This window comes from Manis javanica, chromosome 1, assembly GCF_040802235.1.
Source record: "Manis javanica isolate MJ-LG chromosome 1, MJ_LKY, whole genome shotgun sequence".
NCBI classification, from domain to species: Eukaryota; Metazoa; Chordata; class Mammalia; order Pholidota; family Manidae; genus Manis; species Manis javanica.
The window spans coordinates 125,059,638-125,083,813 of record NC_133156.1 but is presented as its reverse complement, the minus strand read 5'-3'; the positions used below and the strand labels follow the sequence as shown (position 1 = coordinate 125,083,813).

The 24,176-nt window shown below is 39.1% G+C and overlaps 1 long non-coding RNA gene across 2 annotated transcripts in view; it reads right to left on the bottom strand.

Moving 5' to 3' along the window:
- The window catches only part of LOC118969175 (uncharacterized), a 465,723-nt gene that overhangs the window by 137,677 nt on the left and 303,870 nt on the right, over positions 1–24,176 (bottom strand). The gene's annotated exons all lie outside the window — the stretch shown is intronic.

Below are 24,176 nucleotides of genomic sequence, written 5' to 3'. Positions count from 1 at the left end.
TCAGGCTTGTAGTTAGCCTTCTCCAAACCTCAAAAATTCTATAGTAGCTAAGTTCTTTACGTCAGATATAAATGGGTAGCTAAGATTACACAGTTTGGGTCTAAAATATCATGATTTTTTTGGCAACAAAATTTGTATCAGTATAAATCTACAGGAAATTATTAAGAAAATGGTGTTTGTGCAATTGACAGAATAAAATGTGAACAAATATACACTCATCAACTTACCAAATCCTACAAACTAGATCTTATAGTTAACAAGAACTTGTAACCCTTTCTAAAACAGAATCATATGGATGACTTTATGAGCCATAGCAAAGGAAAATGACCACATGAAACCATAAAAACATTTCCACAAGTTTAAAATATGAGAGATGATGTTCTGCATTAGCATATTCAAGAATATCAGGAATTTGGTTGACTAAGCTCCATGAGTCTCCTCCAAATCAAGTGCAATTATAGGCTACATTAACAGGTAGAATGTTGAAAAAAAGAGAGAGTTGATAGTTGCAGTCTAGTTAGGAATTACTGTTCACAGTTCTGGGCACACAAATTAAAACTGACATTGATAAACTGAAGCCAACCCAAAGGAAAGTGATTTGAATAAAGAGATTAGGACCACATACACTCACATTATGAAGAAAGTCAGGAATGTTTAGTTTGTAAAAAAAAGTTTTCAGAGGAATATGATCATTGACTCAAATACTTAGATGGAATAGAGCACAATCTAGTTTTGTTCTAGGTTCAACAAACAGAGTTATAGGTAAACCAACAAAACATATGAATGAACTTTAAAAATGAACAGTTAAAGCTATCCAAAAATAAGATGGCCTTCCTTGGGAGGACAGACGTCACTGGAAATGTTGAAAGGTTGCATGACCCATTGGTGTTTACTGTAGAAAGGACTGAAGCACTGGAGGGGAGGGGAGGTTGCACTATATAGACTGATTTTCAAATGGGTTAGTGGAACTTATGTATCTGCAAAGAAACAAGGGGACTCTACCTCCCTCTTCAACCTAAGCAGTTTTGGTAACATCTATTTTATATACAGTATTCTACCCAAGATTTCATTTTACAAAAGGCATGTACTATTAAAAAATCTTGCAAATCATTAGAGAAGATGATTTCTGGAGTTAATTCTGATATATTTCTGTGATTCAGACCTGGAAAAATTTCATCTTTATGGTGTGACCCATTGCCATGTTATTAAGACTACAGTACCTCTGTTTAATAAAATGCTGGTATTCAGAAGGCTCAGAGCATCAACAGTGAAGGAAGAGCAGTTAACTTGATAATTACCACCAAGGCTGTGGGTTAGGAGGAAAGAATAATTCATAAGCAGGGATACTGTGAAGGTACTCTCTAGGAAAATCAGAAGTAAAACCTGTAATCTTGAAATGTGACATATTGGTGTGTGATTTCCAGGACCATGCGAAGGTTATTCACAGCACTGTGCAAGAGGAAACACCCTTGGCCTCCAAGGCACTGTTCAATGTGGATACTCCTCAAATCAGATTTAGTTTCCAATGGGGCACTAATTTTATGAGCTATTTGTAGAAAACTTAAGTCTCTGAGGACAAGGAAGCAGGCTGATTTAGTTTTTTAGGTATCTTAGTATGTTAATAAGGTATAATTCCAGAGAAAGTGTGCATCCTTTTTTGGCCACTCTTTCTACAGAAAAGCAGTTGATAATTCAGAAGGATTATCCCACACATGATCTCATTTTGTCTCTCAGTGATGATCTAAGGGATATAAGCTATACATTCTCATCCTTATTTCCTAGATGAGGGAACTGGAGATCAGAAACAGTAACTGACCAGCCTAGATCATACAGCTACTAAGTGTGTGTTGGGGGGTGGGAAGCAGGATGAAATCTGTCTTCACCACAAGTTAAAAGCCTTTTGCAATATCTTCAGCACATGGATTCTTCAACTAAGGAGCTCTAACAAAGCTCAGAGTTCCTTTAAACTTTCCCGTTCTCCTTACAATTTTTTTGTTTTTGACATACAGTTAACTGCTATCTGACTCAGTCTTTGGATATATAAGTGGACAAGAAATCCCACGTGGATTCAAATAGTAACATCTCTATTAAAAATCAACAGTCTTCTAGAAATAAACAGGTCTATTAAAAAAAAACCTTAATTCAGTGACTCAGCAAATTGTGCTGTGATAACTTTCAGTAATTACTTTTTATTTTTGTTTCTGTTTTTTTAAGTGTCTATGGTGAGAGAAGTATGCAGAAAAACACCAAGCTTTGTGTGCCCTTTTATTTTCATGACCTCCCTTGCACATGAGAATGTCTGGCTTTCACCAGCCTGCTGAATGTCTGGCAGGTGGACCAGTCTTGGTAAAACATATTGGATTATATGTCAACTGAAAAAAAAATGTAAAGAGCCCATAAAAATCTAGATTTCCCCCAAATGGTACCCTTGAAGAAGGTCCATTTTTCTTGACTACTTAATCTCTGGTTGGAGTCTGCAAAGTCCAGAATGCCAGGTCTTGGGTGCAAGGATTATTAATAAAAACCAAATTCTAGAACGGACCCTATGGGAGCAGAGAAAAAGTCACAAGGATTCTTTTATCTACTTATATACTTGGAATTTTCTTCACTGTATCTCCAACAAGAGAATAGTTGGTGTCTATTAGGAGACCATTTACTCTCGCAGCCAACTCAGAGCAGTTTCGGCAAGATCAGTACTGCTCTCCTGGGTTAGTCTAGAGGAAAATAAGAGTTTCTAAAGAATAGTCCTTGCAACATGAGTTTTGTATAATACTTAGGAATGAAAGAGTTCCATTTTCACCCACATACTACATCCATCCATGAAGAATACTATATTGAATCATGGTGCATATGGGAAATCCTTTACCTAAGAAAATCAACTACTCGTTTAATCCACCATTTCTCAAAGTTAGTTGGCCATTGTGCTGATCTCTTGCTCGCCATTTCCCTGCTCTATCTGGGGGAGAAGTAGACAGGAGGGGACACTCTAGCATACTGTATTTTTTTCAGGCTCCCATGGCATCTAGCTTCCTGCTGGATTTGGCTAATATCAGGCTATGGTGGGAGACTGGCAGACAAGCAGAAGGAAGAAGTCAGGGTATTCTTCCTCTCCAGCCCCACCCACTGTCTCAGTGGGATTTCCTTCATAGTTCCAGCTCCCTCAGGGCAGACCCTCAGTGGTTCCAGCGTCTACTGGGTGGCTCTAGATCCATTACTCTTCTTCACACTAAGGGTAATAAGAGATTGATTCCTGCTACTGCTAATCTATTGCTTTGCAAGTGGCAAACCAGGTGGTTTTCCAGAAGCAGCCACAGTGTTCTGCATGCTAGAACTCACAGAACTTGCTCACTTGTTCTGGTGGCAGAGACTAGCTGCACAGATGTCAGTTTCCTGGGAATATTGGTTATCAGCTGCATGGAACCTGCCTCTGCCTTATGCTTCTAGATTTTTCAGAGATCCACTAATCTACATAAGGGCTCTGGATGTTTGTTGGTAAGAAGCATGTCCTATCCTAAGGATTTTGAGCAACTGGGTAGAGCTGGACCTGTTTGTGATGCCTGGAGATAAACTTCTGTATCACACTGACATCTTCACTGCATTTGTGGGGTTTCTAGCAAGCGCTCTCCTGCTCTAGGTGGTCCACACCAGGTCCAAAAGCAACCCACAGGCACTGAGATGGAAAGTACCCTTTTACAGCTAATGGCCTCTCCAGATACGTCTGAGATAAGTATCAAGTCACTGATGCATGAGTAGCTCTGAATGCTATGGTTTGGCACTTTTTTCTTCAAGGAGCAGTATGAAGTGTGGTAGGCTAATGATGGTTTCCCAAAATGTACACATCCTAATGCTCAGAACCTGTGAATAGGCTTTCTTACATGGCAAAAGGGATTTTGCAGATGTGATTAAGTTTAGGGTTTTGGGATGGGAGATTATCCCATACTATCAGGTAGGCCCAATCTAATCATAAGTGTCTTTAAAAGGGCAACAGGACAGGCAAAGGCAGAGAAGATGTGATGATGGAAACAGAGTTGGAACGATATGACGCCAGGAACCAAGAGTGTGGGTGGCCTCTAGAAACTGGAAAGGACAAGGAAACATTCTCCCCCAGATCTTCCAGAAGGCACATGGCTCTGCTGACCCATTTTAGACTTCTTACCTCCAGGCCTGCAAGGTCATAAATCTGTTGTTTTAAGCCACTAACTTTGCTATAATTTGGTATAGCAGCAATAGAAACTAAGACACCAAGGGTGCTGAAGGGAAAATGCAACTTGAGTAACTGAACATTCTCAAGTTCCTTCAGCTCCCTCACACAGTTTAAGTTTCTCCAAGAGGATTATTACACGGAATCAGTCTCCCTGTCTACCTGCTCTAGCTGGGCCTTGTTTGTCATTCTCAATTTAATCGCACCTGCTGTTACTGTTCTTTGAAATAATAGTTTCTATAATCATAAAATTTTCCAGGTGATTTTTTTTCTCCTTCCTTTATAACACTGATATAATACTTGGTGAATGGTTAAAATTTAATACATAGGGTACACACTACTACCCACAGTATCAGACCAGCATACCGTCAAAATGTAGGGCCACAGAGACTTAGGGGTAGCTCTCATTATTTGCAATCTTTTCAGTGCAAGAATATCTGACTTTGGAAGGATAACAAAGTATCTCATGGAAAGAAGCTTAAAAGCCAGGCCGTGGAAGGCAGGAGCCAGGATGAGAACTGGAGCCAAGAGAAAGAGCCATCGAGCACCTGTTACAGCCCCAATTTCTCCCTCTCTCCCTCTCATCACCTCTCTAGTATGGACTCTCTCTTCTCAGTTTTCTGTTTCTCCCCCTGTCTTTCGCTCTCTCCATCCTCTCTTTCACCTGTCTTGCCTTCTTTCTGAATGTCGGTGCTGTACTCTCCTCCTATAGACAGAAATCTGTGCAGTCAGAGACACAGTTGCTGGCAGTACCTTTTGCTTCTTCATGGTCACAGAGGAAAGGACATTCTTTCTAGGGAAAGACCCTGACTGACTAGGTTTGAGTCAGTGGCCCAGACTGTGGAATCATGTAAGAAAATGACAGATGCCATTCGGACCCTGTGTCGCTTCAATGAACAGAGGAGATAAGGGATGGGGAAGGGTGGTGTCCCAAAAGATGAATATGGAAGGCATGCTGAGGAAACAATAAGTGTCCATTAGAGGCTAGCTGGACTTCTGGAAAGACCTTATGTGACTAATGACACAGAACATTTCTCCTCATACAGAAAATATAAGTCTGGGCTCTCAGAAAAATTCACACAGTAAGACCAGAAAAATTTATACTTTAAAATGGCAGAGATGCTAGGGAAATAATCTAGTGGTTTCTTTCTTTGTACTTGGCCCAATCTTAAATGTGAAGTCATTTAGATAAGCACACCATAGAGTCAAAATAATGATTAATTTATTTGCCAACTTTATAAATGCTCTGACTAGAACCTTAATAATACAGATTTTTCTATGACGCATATTCTTTAGATGGTAGATCTAAAAATATTTACAATACTTAGTGGCCATTATAAAATCATTATATCAGAAAGAAAAAAGCAGAAATAAGAATTGAAGTTCTATTAAAAGTCTTAATTGGGTATGAAAAAAATAACTGGGTAAGGCAGCATCTGAGATCTTAGTAAGATAAAAAAGGAAGAAAATAGAGTCAGGTTAATAGGAAGAATTTCCCAGTAGAAATTCTGTGTGGATCTGGTTTAAGAAAACATCTTGTGGTTATAGAGCATCATTTATATTGTTTCTGGAAGAGTTTAAGATATTTAAAAATGTGTTACCTTGGATAATTTAAATAATTTTCTTTTAACATTGTTTATATTATTATTTGCCTAAGATGATTCCTTCTTAATAGACATTCAAGAGGGATACTTCCATCAAGCCTTTATCTAAATGATGTAGAGTCTATGAGCAGGTCTTGGTCTGAATCCACAAGCTTCTCATAACTTGGTATCTCTATGTAGGCAGAGATAAAAAAGCCCATATCAAGGGCTAAAGATCAACAGTGAAGTTTATGATCTAATCTTGCTTTATACAGGTGAGGTTTCATAAAGAGTTTTCCTTCTCATCCTTATCGTGGCCTGACTGAACATCAAAAAAACATTACTCCAGTTGTCTCAGTAGCTTAAAATTGTTTGCATCTTAAGGAAATTAGCCTCTTCTTAAGTCTGGATCCAGGAAACAGTGGTGTACCCATGATAGTCACTACGGGCTTGTGACCCCCAAGCTGCTCAGAGTCCATGCTGGTGGCAGTGGCAAACAGCAGACACTTACATAACGCTTACTTTGTGCTAGGCATAGTTCCAAACAAATGAGGCTCCCCACAGCAGCCAGCATAACCCCAAGCACTTAGAACACCCCTATAGTCAGTACTGCACTACTGGCTGCCAGCTCTTTACAAAATTGCCTTTTTATACTTGCAATGTACTATAGTGAAATATCATGAGCTCTGAAATCAGTTTGGTTCCAACATTTACTGCTTGGGTTTACAAAAATCTCTTTGAGGCTCAGTTTCCTCATCTTGAAAATGGATAGAACACCTCCTCCCTCCCCCTCCCATGCAGAGGGGCCAAGGCAGGTCTGAATGGGACGACCAGTGGTTTTAGAGCTGGAGTGCAGGTCCTCCAGGGAGAAATCTGGCAGGATGCATCAGCCGTTAGTTGAGCAGAGCGCACAGAGAGGAGTGTAAGTCAGTGGTCTCACTGAAGATAGCTCCCAATGCGAGATTTACCACGTGGCAATACCCCAGGGCTCATCCAAAGCCTTGGAAACTAAAACTACCAGTTTAGTACTTGCTTATTGCACAATCATTATGCTCGGGTAAGAAAAATGTTGGAATTCTAAGGTTTGATAAAAAACAGAGAGAGAAAGAGATCAAATTTCTTCACTAACTCAACATACTTTAGCTGAGATGGAGAAGGCTAAGTGGATTTGCTAACATGCACATTCCATTCTCTCAGGACAATTTACACTAGAATGGAGAATTTATAAATTGGGAAAATATCCTGCAAGACCAATAAGACAGTTTGGGTTTAGATTTCACATTCACTTAGTCACAACAAAATGACTAATTTGCTTGTAGATATATTTTGGAACTATTTAAAAATACCTTCGTATGCAAAAATTACTCTCTACTATGGAAAACTGTGTGTCCTCATTAATAATTTTTAAAGTATACAAGTTCTATTCATGGTCGTTTTGTCCTTATTTGCATTTATATCTTAACAATGGGGACAGAGACAGATATATAAATAAAGTAAAATTTAAAAAAATTCCAAACTCAGTGAGTGTACATTTTGATAAAAAATAACAAAGGGGCTAGATATCCTGAAAAAAATCTCCCACTAAAAACACCTTGAGTGCTGAATGAAATATTTTACACATCTTTTAAAACTTATGGCTCATTTAAACTTATAAAGAAAGTAGTAGGTGGGACACTGACGCCAAATCATTAGCTGCTCATAAACTTGACAATCTCTGTGCTCAGAGGCTGAGGCAGAAAAGGCTGGGGGCGGGAGGGCTCTGTATTAGTCTTTATATATTTTTGTATGTCTTGAATTATTTTTAAGTTCTTAAAGGCATTAAAAGTATTGGAAACTATGTATTTTTTTTTTCTTGAGGGTCATTTAAACTAATGCCCATTTACTTAGCAAAATATTAGGGTAAATTTTACTTAAAAGTTTTTATTTTAACAACTTTTAATTGAAATTTTAACACATAGTGCTGAGACAGGGACCTTGGTTATAGAGTAGGGTGAGGGCCTCCAGAAAGAGCAAGGCAGGATATTTACAGTCAAAGCAATGTAACAATATAAAGAGGTCCCTATCGAAACTCTGTGTTAAGCATTATGCAAAGTCAAGGTCACACTAATTCTCTAGGGTAAAGATACCAGACTAGGAATATAGACATCTTCAGTGAGATGAGATCAGTTAAAGGTCAAAAGGCTAAGAGCAACCTGGCCTGAAATGTTTGTGTGTTCTGCAAGGGTATCTCAGCATGACCCGTGACTTCAGTGTAAACAGCCCTAGCAAACAGAGAACAAACCAGCTCACCTTGGAGGCAGGTCAAGTGATACAAGTCTGCACCCCCTAGACCTTACCTACATTCCTGGAAATCCTCAACTCACTATAAATCCCCTAGACAACACACCATCACAGGCTCTCTTGTCCCCTCCTGGTGCAAGCCAGGAGTTCTGTCCTCTCACTGTATCTCTCAATAAAAGCCTCTCCCTGGCTCTCCTACCTTGGGTGTTTGCTAAGTTCATTCTTCGACTCCACAAACAAGAACCCTGGCATCAGTGGTATAGTTAACACTAGATAAGTGGTTCTAAAGGATGGGAAGTGTGACATTGTAAATCCGGGAAGAGGAAATCCCAGGGCAAAATACCTCTAAAAACCGAAATCAGTCAAAGGGAGAAATAAAGTTTAAAATCTGTTTATTGCTTACAAACTGCAGTCAGGGCTCTTCTCTCTTTCTTGCTCTAGCAGAAACAAAACCAGCCCTCCCCCTCACCTCTCAGGTACAGATAAGCCCTCTGTTGCCCATTGAAGGTAATTACCCATTGATTTGGAGATGAATTTCTCTCCACCCCTACGAATGATGCAAATGCACTGAAGTCATACTTCTTTCCACCTCTGAACACCTATTGATATGCAGATATACTAAAGCCAGGTGAGATATTCTGGAAATATTACAATTTTACCTACAGACATACATACGCCCAAATACTGGCTATCTAAAAGTAATTTCTTCCTAACTTTTGAGAATTTTACAGTCTATTCATCAACCAATATCCAGTGTTTCCTTGGAGCATAATCTGAAATAATTAAGAGTGGGCACCAAAATGTTAGCTTTCCTGAGGCTAGAGGTGCATTTGTTTTCTCAATAAGAGCAACCTTCATTATATGCCAGAAAAAATTCTAAACACTTTCAGTTTATCTTGTTTAATCCTCAAAAGAATCCAGAAGAAAGATATAATCATTTCCATTTTACAGATGAGGAAATTGAGGCTCAGAGATGTTAAGTATCTTGTCAACATATTAAGATGCTGACACAGTCAGTTTTGGAGTCAGGATTTGGACCAGGGCAGTTCATCTCCCTAAATACAGGGTTCTTGGCCATTTATCTTTTCAGCCATGAAGGAAGATGGATTTGTCAGGCAGATATATAGGTAAATTGGCTTCTTTCATCTTGGTTAACTTCAGGGTAAGTGCTAGGGAAATACCTACTGTGGGTAAAATTGCAACATTTCCAGAATCTCTTGCCTGGCCTTAGTGTATCTCCGTATCAATAGGTGTTTCCAAGGGGTGGAGAGAAGTAGTCATCTCCATATCAATAGGTAATTACAAGGGAAGCTAGATATCTGGACCAGAGAGGCTGGGTGGAGTCCCTTTTTGCAGCTGGGTTGGGGGAGACAGGGCAAGCAGAAGTGGATGACTGCTGGTAAGCAATAAACATGTTTCTCCCACTTTATTTCTCCCTTTGACTGATTTCAGTTCAAAGGTATTTTGTCCCAGGCTGGAAAGGTGAATCCCCCCCCCCCCACCCCGGGAGTTACACCTACCTTATATGAAAAGAATCTTTTTGTCCTGGTTCTGATCTAGTTCACTGGAAGACTTATTAAGATTTGTCTTAACATGTGCATTTCCCTTGCCAAAGCATACGTGGTATGTTTGGACATATGGTCTTATTTTTATGATCTTTTAACCTTTACATATTTTAAATACTTCATGGTGGGGTTAATTATTTGTGGTGACCAAGATTGGCAGCTGGTCTAATGGAGCCATATTTAGAATCTTTAAGGAATGAGAGGATTGATACCCTGGGGAACATACTTCGAAAGATAAACATATAAATGTAAAGGAGAAATTTTTGACACAATCATTAATAGAGATTAATGATATGTCATGGTAAATTAGTAAATCTATTCTGACACCTATCACTATAAATGGTTTTGAAATTAGCCTTATTGCATTTCCAACAATTTTTAAATGGATAAATATTGAGTAATCTGAATTGTTAGAAAACGATCATTGAACTATTGCTTGTCTTTATATGTTCTGACCACATAGTTGGGCTGAAAGGGTCAAAACACTGAAAATGGTAAGACTGGCTAAAAGACTAGCCTTATGGAGCCTTAAAAATATGCTTCAGGTAACTTAATGGTGAGATCTCTAACATCATAGAATTATGCATAACTTTGTGTAACAGTAAACTCAGTTCTTATCCTTCTAGAAACCCTTTGACAAGGCAGTACAATGAAATAAAGTTAATGAAGCACCAAGTGCAATCCAAATCAGAAAATGTGTGCTCTCCAAAGACCTTAATGCAAATGAAAATGTATAAGGTATGTGTGTGGTATATGCTTACCACTGCTCAGCTTCAACAAACAAAGCCCATGGACGTATCTACCTTTAAAAGTAGTAAAGAGGCCAGATTCTAAGGTCCAGTTCCTGAAAGTTGGATCCAATGAACAGATTGTGGTACTAAATCCTGGATATCTAGAAGGCTGATTTTTGCTTACTTGATAACAGGGGGCAATTTTCCCCCCAGGTAACATTTGGAAATGTCTGGAAATGTTTTTATTTGCCACAACTAGAGAAGGGGGTGGTCCAGTCATCAGGTGGGTTAGATGCCAGGAATGCTGTTCAGCATTCAGCAGTGCACAGGAAAGCCCCCCACAGCAAAGAACTATCCAACCCCAAGTGCAATAGTGCTGAGGTTGAGAAATCCTGCTGTAAACCAAAATTACCTATGCTGGTGTTTATAGATCCCAGGTTTCTGTCTGACTGGATCTTAGAAAAGTCTTATTCTGTACAGCTAATTCAAAAAGTTAATCTGAATAAAGTGCCTAGGGCAGAATATAGTCCCCAGGTTGATTAATGGCTGACCTAAAATATAACCTTTAAATCTTGCTAAATTTGTTATTAAATGCCAACATGGTCATTTTTGAATATATCTAATATATATTTTATTCCATATTCATAAAGGCAACTTTTTAAGGGCTCAATTTGACTTGTTACTACCTGAAAGTTGTAGCTCCATTAATTTACTGTCCAAAATTTATACCAAATTGCTTAAAAAACAACAATTCTGGGTTTTGCAGACCAGAGGTTTACATGAGGAGCAGGTGGATTTTAGACAAGGCCATTTCATGAAATACCATCATTAAGGATTTCACTGCCTCAAGGAGAGTGCATCCTGGCTCTACACCAATTGTGACTTCCAACTACATGGTCAGAAATCGACTATCGGCTCACTGGCACAGCTGGATGTACACTCCTCCTTAAAACTGATGCTTAGACAGTGATTGTTCCCTGAGTCAGGATTGACAGAAATATTTCCCAGATACAATTTTGCACTAGGTTAAAATGGACATGCTGTTCACCTTCCTCATCCCCATTCCTACTCATGTTTTCTTACCTTGTTTCTCAATTATCTGATATTTCTCCAGATGCATTTCTCCTTTTTCAAAGTGTCTTATCCTATTCAGGCTGCTAAAACAAAGTACCATAGACTGGTGGCTTATAAACAATAGGAATTTATTTTTGACAGTTTTGGAGTCTGGGAAGCACAAGATCAAGGCACTAGCATGGTTGGGTGAGGGCCCTCTTCTTGAGACAGCCAGCATCTTTGGCTATATCCCCAGATGGTGGAAGGAGTGAGAGATCTCTTTAAAACCTCTTTTATATCATGTCACACCAGTTAGGATGGCCACTGTCCAAAAGACAAACAACACAAATGTTGGCGAGGATGTGGAGAAAGGGGAACCCTCCTACACTGCTGGTGGGAATGTAAGTTAGTTCAACCATTGTGGAAAGCAGTATGGAGGTTCCTCAAAAAACTCAAAATAAAAATACCATTTTGCCCAGGAATTCCACTCCTAGGAATTTACCATAAGAATGCAGTATCCCAGTTTGTAAAAGACATATGCACCCCTATGTTTATTGCAGCACTATTTATAATAGCCAAGAAATGGAAGCAACCTAAGTGTCCATCAGTAGATGAATGGATAAAGAAGATACGGCACATACACACAATGGAGTATTATTCAGCCATAAGAAGAAAACAAATCCTACCATTTGCAACAACATGGATGGGGCTACAGGGTATTACACTTATTGAAATAAGCCAGGTAGAGAAAGACAAGTATCAAGTGATTTCACTCATCTGTGGAGTATAAGAACAAAGAAAAAACTGAAGGAACAAAACAGCAGCAGACTCACAGAACCCAAGAATGGACTAACAGTGAAGGGAACTGGGGAGGATGGATGGGAAGGGAGGGATAAGGGGGAAAAGGGGCATTATGATTAGCACATGTAATGTGTGTGGGGGGGGGGGTGCACGGGGAAGGCAGTATAACAGACAAGTAGAGATTCTATAGCATTTTACTACACTGATGGACAGTGACTGTAATGGGGTATGTGATGGACTTGATAATGGAGGAATTTAGTAACTTCAATGTTGTTCATGTAATTGTACATTAATGATACCAAAATAAAAAATTTAAAAACCCTCTTTTATAAGGCACTAATCCCATTTATGAGAGCTCTGACCTCATGACCTAAACATCTCCCAAATTCTCACATCCTAATACCATTATCTTTGTGAGTTAGGATTTCAACATATAAATTTGTGGGAACATAGATTCAGACTAGAACACCCTGTAAATAGGAAAAAAGACTTTATTATTTGAAACAAGGGTTGGCCTAGATAAACAAGTAGCCTTCTTAGCCAAGTGCATTAGACAGAAGTTCTTATATTGATTATACTATAACCAAATTTATTTTTGGCTGATGTTCTCTAAACTTATTTGTTCACTTGTAATTAATAAATAATTTACCTTGTCAGGTATCCAGTACCAGGTGGTAGTATTATTGAAGCAAGGCATATAGGAGATTCATTGAATATTTTTTTGCTGTTGCTGTTGTTGATTAGAGATTATGTGTACTTCACATTTTTTTCCAGCCTAAAATTATTACAGTCATGCTATGGGAAAAAATAAAAGGGTAGATAGGTAAGGCTTTGCTGACTGGTGATGGCTGGGCTGAGACCTCAAGGACAGCAAGGATCAGTAGTGGGAAGATATGTGGGAAAGGTGTTCTAAGTTGAAGAAAGAGTAAGAACACAGGCCCTGGGACAGGATGAAGTTGGTGAGTTCAGAGGCTGGAGAAGGATCACAATGGCCAGAGCACAGGAGCAAGAGAGAAAATGGCCTGAGACCATGGCAAACAATGGGCAGGACCCTGACTGTGCAAGGTTGTGTGGTGTGGATTTCATTCTAAGCGCCCAGGTGAAGCAGAAACAAAACCCTTTTCTGAGGAGCCTCTTGTCCTTCACTTCTATTAAGACCATGTCCTTAATAGATTCTTCAGTTTATGAGAAAGGATACTGCTCCAGTTCTACTACCTGAATTAACTGAACTGGCAGTGAGTGAAAATTACTGGAAGAGAACAGACAGGCAAAATTCTCAGAATTAGTTCAGTCTTGGGAACAAACCACCCTCTTAAACACACAAGAGTGAACCCAGGGTTTGACTCTAAATTATCTCAGGCCCTGTGCAACTTGGTTATGTCAAGTGGGGTCTTTCATAGAAGCTGTTAAACATTTAGTTTGTAGAAAATAACCTTAAATCTTTGGTTTTGGGCTAGAAGCTTTATCCAAGATGTTCCACAAAGTGGTGCTTTGGAATAAGCTGCCTAGGTTCAAACCTCAGCTTTCCATTCACTAGCTAAAGACATGGAACAACTTATTCCATATTTTCATGCCACAGTTTCCTTATCTGAAAAATGAGGATAATAGTACTTAACTCACAGAGCTCGGAGAATAAATAAATGTTTCATTTAGGACAGGTCCCTAGAACAGTGCTAAATATATAGTAGTAAATGAATTTCAGTTCATTACTGTTTTCACTACTGAAAAGGACTACCATTTCTCCCTCTCTTTTTAACAGTGTGTTAGACCTTTGGGTTCACTTTCACATAGCATTTATTTTAGGGACTAAATACCAAACTTGACTCTTCCCTTTAGCACTACAAAATAGATGGATTTTCTTGAATCTAAGATAAGTTGACAACAGAGTTTGACCCTGGGTTTTATTCTTAGAATGGTAACTATTTAGGAAGGACCTCGGAAGCAATCTTTTCTCTCCAATGAGACTTAAACTGTCGGTAATACAAAACTTGTGTTTTAGAGAAATGGCTAGTATTTTTGGAGTCCCTTCCTCTCCTCTAACACTTCATACACTAAGAGAATAATGAAAGGGAGAGTAGATAGACTCAGGATCACGAGATTCTAATCTAGACTCTGTCCCCAACTGGCTGTGTGACCTTGAAAAACTGGACACAGTCACACAGTTGCAGGGGCTGTATTGTCAGGGACTAAAGAATCTCTGAAGCACCTTCCAGAATTAGCATTCTATAGTTTGGAGTGTATTTTCTACAAACCTACACCCATGCTTTACACAGGGCCTCAAAATATGGGGAGGAAAGAAAGCATGATAAGAAAAAGAGAGAAACATAAAGGGGAACAGAAACAAAGGAAGGAGTAGGTCATCAGGGAAGGAGTACAATGACAAATAGAAGTTAAAGGCTGGTGGGTTCAGCCAGACAAACGGTTGATACTTTTAATTCAAGTACACACAGTGTGCTAGGCCCTGGGGACGAACAGTGGACAAGCCCTCAGAATTCACAGATGACTGTGGAGTATGTAACACAGCCAGAAAAAGAACACAAGAAGCTAAAGTCATTTGAAGGGTAAGGGGAGGATTCCCTGAAAAAGAGGCTGGAGACAGAGCATCTGGGCAGAGGAAGCATTTGCAAAGGATCTGAGATAGGCGAGAGCCTCATGATTGCAAGAACTGAGGGATTTCACGTGTGGCTGCAAACAAGAAAATTAAGCAAGAAAAGATGAGCATATTTTCTAAAGACCAACCAGTGGGTTGAGATGTAAACCATCCAATTCATCCCTTTTTACGTCTGCTATGCTGTGGGACAGACACTTGTGGTGTGACCTTCCTCAGTTGATTATCTGTCATCCTGTAATGAGCAGTAACACAAATCCTAGCCTGTCGTCCCCAGAGAATCCCTGCCAGGTCATCCGAGGGCACAATAGAATGCTGTGTTTTGACGGGGAAATTCCTCAGTAGAGAAAAGAAATAAGGAGAGATGTTAAATATGCCTCCCTCTGTTTCCTCCTTGGCCCCATTCCTGCATCTCACACAAAGTGCTCCCTCTTTTCCTTACTTCTAGTTTCCTCCCTCAAGAACAGCTTTCCCATCTTTTTATCTTCTTCCTCTTCTTTTTTCCTTTTCCCCCTTTTGGCCCAGATCATAGTACTGAAACTGTAAAACCTGAAGTTTTGGGTATGTTACCAAATGAAACAGTTTTACTTAAAATCTTGTTTTTGCCAAAATATTTTCAAAGTAGCTGGAGAGCTGTCAAACCTCAGTGGCTCTCAGCTGCGTTTCCTTCTAGCATTTCCCCGGGTTCTCCCAGCACAGCATTTGGTAACTGGATATTATTTGAGAAGGAGGAAAAAAATGCTGCACGAGACAGTTTGTAGATTTAAGAATTATCCTCTGCGTGCTGAAGGCCAGTGATCCAGAGGTGCTCAGCTGCCAAACTCCAGGGCTGCATGAGTGTGTGTCATTGCTGGATGTAGCTTTCAGCAAGGACACCTAGAGGAAACATGCTGGTAATGGTCAATATTTAGACTGTCATTCCAAAGTTCAGATTGTTTTCTGCCTACTCATGTGACTTTAACCAAAAAATCTATCTATCTTGACAGAAAAAAAAAATTACTGAACTCATGTTGAAGTAACATGCATTTTGGCCTTTCAGGTTACTGATAGTCTTCCTTCATCCCTGTCTCTTCCAATCCTACTTAGCATTTGCAAGCTTTGTGGACCAGTAGAATAATTAAGCAAGCAATCAGTCTTTAATATTCCTCTAACAACTTTCTTCCAAGACCTGAAGGAGGTACAAACTTGTTATTTAAGGAGCTTTAGAAGCAGAAGCAGTAGTTACCATGTCTATTAAACTTACCTAGAAACTGAAGTTCAAGAAAGTAATGACTTTTTTTAAAATTTTTTATTCAGGTATGATTGATATACACTCTTATGAAGGTTTCACATGAAAAAACAATGTGGTTGCTACATTTACGCATATTATCAAGTCACCACCCATAACCCAATGCAGTCACTGTCCATCAGTGCAGCAAGTTGGCAGAGATCCACTATGTGCCTTCTCTGTGATACTCTGTTCTCTCCGTGATCCCCCCACACCATGTGTGCTAAACATAATACCCCTCAATCCCTTTCTCCCTCCCTCTCCACCCACCCTCCCACACCCCTCCCCTTTGGTAACCACTAGTTCATTCTTGGAGTCTCTGAGTCTGCTGCCATTTTGTTCCTTTAGTTTTGCTTCATTGTTATACTCCACAAATGAGGGAAATCATTTGGCATTTGTCTTTCTCCACCTGGCTTATTTCACTGAGCATAATGTCCTCCAGCTCCATCCATGTTGTTGCAAATGGTAGGATTTGTTTCTTTCTTATAGCTGAATAGTATTCCATTGTATATATGTACCACATCTTCTTGATTCATTCATCCACAGATGGACACTTAGGTTGCTTCCATATCTTGGCTATTGTAAAAAGTGCTGCGATAAACATAGGGGTGCATATGTCTTTTTGAATCTGAGAAGTTGTATTCTTTGGGTATATTCCAAGGAGTGGGATTCCGGGGTCAAATGGTATTTCTATTTTTAGTTTTTTGAGGAACCTCCATATTGCTTTCCACAATGGTTGAACTAGCTTACATTCCCACCAGCAGTGTAGGAGGGTTCCCCTTTCTCTGCATCCTTGCCAGCATTTGATGTTCTTAGTCTTTTTGATACTGGCCACCTTTACTGGTGTGAGGTGATATCTCATTGTGGTTTTAATTTGCATTTCCCTGATGGTTAGCGATGTGGAGCATCTTCTCAGGTGTCTGTTGACCATCTGAATTTCTTCTTTGGAGAATTGTCTCTTTATATCCTCCACCCATTTGTTAATTGGGTTATTTGCTTTTTGGGTGTTGAGGTGTTTAAGTTCTTTATATATTTTGGATGTTAATCCCTTGTCAGATATGTCATTTACAAATATATTCTCCCATACTGTAGGATGCCCTTTTGTTTGGTTGATGATGTCCTTTGTTGTACAGAAACTTTTTAGTTTGATATAGTCTCATGAGTTCATTTTTGCTTTTGTTTCCCTTTCTTGAGGATATGGGTTCAGGAAGAAGTTGTTCATGCTTATATTCCTGAGATGTTTGCCTATGTTGTCTTTTCAGAGTTTTATGGTTTCATGACTTACATTCAAGTCTTTAATCCATTTCAAGTTTACTTTTGTGTATGGGGTTAAACAATAATCCAGTTTTATTCTCTTGCATGTAGCTGTCCAGTTTTGCCAACACCAGCTGTTGAAGAGGCTGTCATTTCCCCATTGTATGTCCATTGCTCCCTTATTATGGTTGGGTTTATATCAGGGCTCTCAAGTCTGTTCCATTGGTCTATGGGTCTCTTCTTGTGCTAGTACCAAATTGTCTTGATTACTGTGGCTTTGTAGTAGAGCTTGAAGTTGGGGAGTGTAATTCCCCCTGCTTTCTTCTTCCTTCTCAGGATTGCTTTGGCTATTTGAGGTTTTTTGTGGTTCCATATGAATTTTAGGACGATTTTCTCTAGTTCGTTGAAGAATACTATTGGTATTTTGATAGGAATTGCATTGAATCTATAGATTGCTTTAGGCAGGATGGCCATTTTGACAATATTAATTCTTCCTATCCATGAGCACAGGATGTGTTTCCATTTATTGGTATCTTCTTTAATTTCTCTCATGAGTGTCTTGTAGTTTTCAGAGTATAGGTCTTTCACTTCCTTGGTTAGGTTTATTCCTAGGTATTTTATTCTATTTGATGCAATTGTGAATGGAATTGTTTTCCTGATTTCTCTCTCTACTAGTTCATTGTTAGTGTATAGAAATGCCACAGATTTCTGTGTATTAATTTTGTATCCCACAACTTTGCTGAATTCAGATATTAGATCTAGAAGTTTTGGAGTGGATTCTTTAGGGTTTTTTATGTATAATATCATGTCATCTGCAAACAGGCACAGTTTAACTTCTTCCTTGCCAATCTGGATGCCTTTTATTTCTTTGTGTTGTCTGATTGCCATGGCTAGGACCTCCAGTACTATGTTGAATAGCAGTGGGGAGAGTGGGCATCCTTGTCTTGTTCTCGATCTTAAAGGAAAAGCTTTCTGTTTCTTGCTATTAAGTATAATGTTGGCTGTGGGTTTGTCATATATGGCCTTTATTATGTTGAGGTACTTGCCCTCTATACCCATTTTGTTGAGAGTTTTTATCATGAATGGATGTTGAATTTTGTCAAATGCTTTTTCAGCATCTATGGAGATGATCATGTGGTTTTTGTCCTTTTTGTTGATGTGGTGGATGATGTTGATGGATTTTTGAATGTTGTACCATCCTTGCATCCCTGGAATAAATCCAACTTGATCATGATGGATGATCTTTTTGATGTATTTTTGAATTTGGTTTGCTAATATTTTGTTGAGTATTTTTACATCTATGTTCATCAGGGATATTGGTCTGTAATTTTCTTTTTTGTGGTATCTATCCCTGGTTTTGGTATTAGAGTGATGCTGGCCTCATAGAATGAGTTTGGGAGTATTCCCTCCTCTTCTATTTTTTGGAAAACTTTAAGGAGAATGGGCATTAGGTCTTCACTAAATGTTTGATAAAATTCAGTGGTGAAGCCATCTGGTACAGGGGTTTTGTTCTTAGGTAGGTTTTTGATTACCAGTTAAATTTCATTGCTGGTAATTGGTCTGTTCAGATTTTCTGTTTCTTTCTGGGTCAGCCATGGAAGGTTGTATTTTTATGGGAAGTTGTCCATTTCTTCTAGGTAATCCAGTTTGTTAGCATATAATTTTTCATAGGATTCTCTTATAATTATTTGTATTTCTTTGGTGTCTGAAGTGATTTTTCCTTTCTCATTTCTGATTCCGTTTGTGTGTAGACTCTTTTTTTCTTGATAAGTGTGGCTAGGGGTTTATCTATTTTGTTTATTTTCTTGAAGAACCAGCTTTTGCTTTCATTGATTCTTTCTATTGTTTTATTCTTCTCAATTTTATTTATTTATGCTCTAATCTTTATTATGTCACTCCTTCTACTGACTTTGGGCCTCATTTGTTGTTCTTCTAGTTTCATTAATTGTGAGTTTAGACTGCTCATATAGGATTGTTCTTCTTTCTTGAGGTAGGCCTGTATTGCAGTATACTTTCCTCTTAGCACAGCCTTGGCTGTGTCCCACAGATTTTGTGGTGTTGTATTACTGTTGTCATTTGTCTCCATATATTGCTTGATCTCTGTTTTTATTTGGTCATTGATCCATTGGTTATTTAGAAGCATGCTGAGAAGCCTCCATGTGTTTGTGGGATTTTTCATTTTCTTTGCATAATTTATTTCTAGTTTCATACCATTGTGATCTGAGAAACTGGTTGGTACAATTTCAATATTTTTGAATTATTGAGGCTCTTTTTATGGCCTAGTATATGATCTATTCTTGAAAATGTTCCATGTGCACTTGAGAAGAATGTGTATTCTGTTTCTTTTGGGTATAGAGTTCTGTAGATGTTTTTAGGTCCATCTGTTCTATTGTGTTATTCAGTGCCTCTGTCCCTTACTTATCTTTTGTCTGGTTGATCTGTCCTTCAGAGTGAGTGGAGTGTTGAAGTCTCCTAGAATGAATGCATTGCATACTATTTCCCCTTTTAATTCTCTTAGTATTTGTTTCACATATGTGTGTGCTCCTTTGTTGGGAGCATAGATATTTATAATGGTTATATATTCTTGTTGGATTGACCCCTTTATCATTATGTAATGTCCTTCTTTGTCTCTTGTTTCTTTCTGTGTTTTGAAGTCTATTTTGTCTGATACAAATACTGCAACTCCTGCTTTTCTCTCTGTTAGTTGCATGAAATATCTTTTTCCATCCCTTTCACTTTTAGTCTGTGTATGTCTTTGGGTTTAAAGTGACTCTCTTGTAGGCAGCATATAGATGGGTCTTGTTTTTTTATCCATTAAGTGACTCTATGTCTTTTGATTGGTGCATTCAGTCCATTTACATTTAGGGTGATTATCGATAGGTATGTACTTATTGCCATTGCAGGGTTTAGATTCATGGTTACCAAAGGTTAATTTCCTTACTATCAAAGAGTCTAAGTTAACTCACTTAGTATGCTGTTCTAAACACAATCTAAATGTTCTTTTCTTTTTCTCCTCCTTTTTCTTCCTCCTCCATTCTTTGTACATTAGGTATCATATTCTGTATTCTTTGTCTATCCCTTGATTGACTTTGAGGATAATTAATTTAATTTTGCATTTTCTTAGTAATTAGCTGTTCTACTTTCTTTACTGTGGTTTTATTTCCTCTGGTGACAGCTATTAAACCTTAGGAACACTTCTATCTATAGCAGTCCCTCCAAAATAGACTATAGAGATAGTTTGTAGGAGGTAAATTCTTTCAGCTTTTGCTTATGGGGAAATTGTTTAATCCCTCCTTCAAATTTAAATGATAATCTTGCTGGATAAAGTAATCTTGGTTCCAGGCCCTTCTGCTTCATGGCATTAAATACATCATGCCACTCCCTTCTGGCCTGTAAGGTTTCTGCTGAGAAGTCTGATGTGAGTCTGATGGGCTTTCCTTTGTATGTGATCTTATTTCTCTCTCTGGCTGCTTTTAATAGTCTGTCCTGATCCTTGATCTTTGCCAAGTTTATTACTATATGTCTTGGTGTTGTCTTCCTTGGGTCCCTTGTGTTGGGAGATCTGTGGATCTCCATGGCCTCAGAAACTATCTCCTTCCACAGATTGGGGAAGTTTTCAGCAACTACCTCCTCAAAGACACTTTCTTTCCCTTTCTCTCTCTCTTCTTCTTCCGTATCCCTATAATGGGAATATTGTTCCATTTGGATTGGTCACACAGTTCTCTCAATATTCTTTCAATCTTAGAGATCTTTTTTTCTCTCTGTGCTTCATCTTCTTTGTATTCCTCTTCTCTAGTTTCTATTTCATTTATTGTCTCCTCCACCGTATCCAACCAGCTTTTAATACCCTCCATCATGCTCTTCAATGATTGGATCTCCAACCTGAATTCATTCCTGAGTTCTTGGATACCTCTCTGTACCTCCATTAGCTCCATGTTGAGGATTTTTATTCTGAACTCCCATTCAGGAAGAGTCATAAAGTCCATGTCATTTAAATCTTTCTCTGGAGTTATATTTATTTTACTCTGGACCAGGTTCCTTTGGGTTTCATATTTGTATATGGTGCCTTCTAGTGTCTAGAAGCTCTACTCTGGACCTGCTCAGCCCCTGAAGCAATGTTGGGGGTCACAGGGAAGTGGTATTGGTACCTGAGGGGAGGAAAGAGCTGTTTCCTTCTTCCCAGCTGCTATGCCTGTCTCCACTGCCTGAACCAATGGGCTGAGCACACAGTTATAAGCTTTTGTCTCAGAGCAGCCGAATATGGATCCCTGCTTTCCACAGGTGGCTGGAATCTCAGTCTCTCTGGGAATTCTGCCTCTATTAGCTTTCCAACCCTGCAATCAAGTGAGTATGATGAAAGTACCATGAAATGTAAGTTTGTGCTCCCAGAGCAGATCTCCGGAGCTAGGTATTCAGCAGTCCCAGGCCTTCCACTCCCTCCCTGTTCAGTTTCTCTTCCTCCCACCAGTGAGCTGGGGTGGGGGAAGGGCTTGCGTCCTGCCAGGTCTTTCCTGTTGCTCTTTCAGGATTAGTTGCACCAACTATATTTTCTAATTGTATACGGTTTTAGGAGGAATCCTCTGTCTCTCCTCTCACACTGCCATCTTTAATCATGACATGACTTTTTAAATAACAAATTAAAAGTTTGTTTCTTTCTTGTAATGTGCTTTTAAGACATTTGATTGTAAGACAATAAAATGAAGCAAATAAAATTATAATAAAAGAATAACTTCCATAACCATATAAAATTATGGTAATTGTCAATCCAAATGATAATCACTAATGGACAATAGATTGGGCCTCAGGGTTGAAGTGCTATTACCTCCAATGTATTTGTGCCAGATCTGCTATTATATCATTAGAGACATGGCAGGACGTAGATGGCATACTGTGAAGCAGTAATAGAAGGCTGTTAAATGGAGTGGACAGTGTCAAAAGAACCAATGAGTGATGGTAAAGCACCCAGAACTGGTAAGAGTGCAAAGCAGCTGCCACTCCATCACTCCTAGGCCTGGAGGGCCCAGGAGAGAGCAGTGACCAGAGCCCACTGAAACCTCTCACAGTAGCAGAGGGGCTGCCTGACATGGACATGGGCCGGGGAGGTGCGATGGGCAAAAACCACCTTTATCAAATCAACCCACATCTCGGTCCTCAAGACTTTCACAGGGCCCTTTGCACCTCTCCTTTCAGTTGTAGCCCATATTTCCCTCTGTACTAAAGTATGAGTAGCCTCATTTATGGGTTGCCCTATATGGGGGACAAGAATAGCCACTAGGGACCCAAAGAGAGATGGGGGAAATATATGGAGCACCAGATTCCTCATTCCTACAGTGAGTAGATTGTGAGATTTTTGGTGGAGTGGGCTGTGGGTAAAATTGCAGTATTTCCAGAATCTGTTGCCTGGCCTTAGTGCATCTCCATATCAATAGGTGTTTCCAAAGGGTGGAGAGAAGTGATGCATTTCCATATCAATAGGTGATTGCTTGGAGGAGCAAGGGCATATCTGGGTGGGAGAGGTTGGGTGGGGCTCATGTTTGTAGCCAGGTCATGAGAGACACAGGCAGGCAAGCAGAAGTGGACAATTGCTTGTATGCAATAAACAGGTTTCTCCCACTTTATTTCTCCCTTTGACTGATTTCAGTTTCAAAGGTAATTACCCTGGGCTGGGAAAATGCTTTCCCCCAAGAGTTACATTTGCACTGCCATTCTCACTAGTTAATGAAAGATCTATGAGCCAGACATGCTCACAGAACTAGGAGGAGACATGAGCAATTGTCAAAGGTTTCATTGCATAAAGAAATCTACTTTTTGTCTTCCTCATAGCATTTGACAGTGCTTGGCACAGGATGCATAAATGCCCCCTGGCTTGAACCAGAGAATTTTAAATATACCCAGAGTAGCCTAGTGACAATGGGTTCAAGTTTGAAATCAAGGTGACATTTGAATCCTATCTTTAGAAGCAAGTTAAAGGGATTCTGGAGATCTCCTTGAAAGTTGGGAGAACCAAAGAGAGGCTTCTTACAAAAAAATATTATCAGTATCACTCAGGTCCAAGCTTTCCCAAGAACAAACTATACACTATAGCATTGCTGAAATCTGAGCCAGGGTCACAGGTTAGAGTTCAAGAGGTGTGAGAAAGTGAGAAAGGTTCATAGCAGTTGAGCCATGGAGGGGTTCTATATGTGCTATCTAGTCTTGGCAAATGTTACATCAGAGAAAACCCCTGGCTCTATTTGCCAGTCTCATTTTAAAAGTTTTAATGTATAATATCATTAAAAGTTAAAGTATGCAAGGCCTTATGTAACCTGGAGGTCAAAACCAGTAAAACGATAAAGTTGTTGAAAAATATTTCTGACCTTTCCCCCACTACAGTGTTAAAGAAAATCAGTAAACCTGATATTTGCTGAATGAGTACACAAAATTTTGTCCAATTTCAGCTGAAAGGAAAAGCTAAAAAGAAATTAATTATCATTGAGGATTTTCCTTATGCAAGGAATAAAATAGGGTATTAGCCAAGTAATATGATTTTAGAGGCCCAAGAGGATCCAGCATGGAAAGAAATCCTTATATGCTTACTGATACCTAAAGTTCTACATTCTGCACTCTCTTTTATTTAAGAATTTAATCCTGATTAAATGCAAATATCACCTGGGTAAGGACCCTCACCAGTTATTTATTCTTCAGAAAGAAAAGAGAGTTTGAGAACATGTTTTGCCAAGGGGTATAGTGGTTGAACAGGAGGATAGTAAGAAACATGTGATCCAAACAACAAAGGATTAGAAGCTCAGAAAACAAACCTCATCTATCTCAGTTTTACCTGGATTCAGCATGAC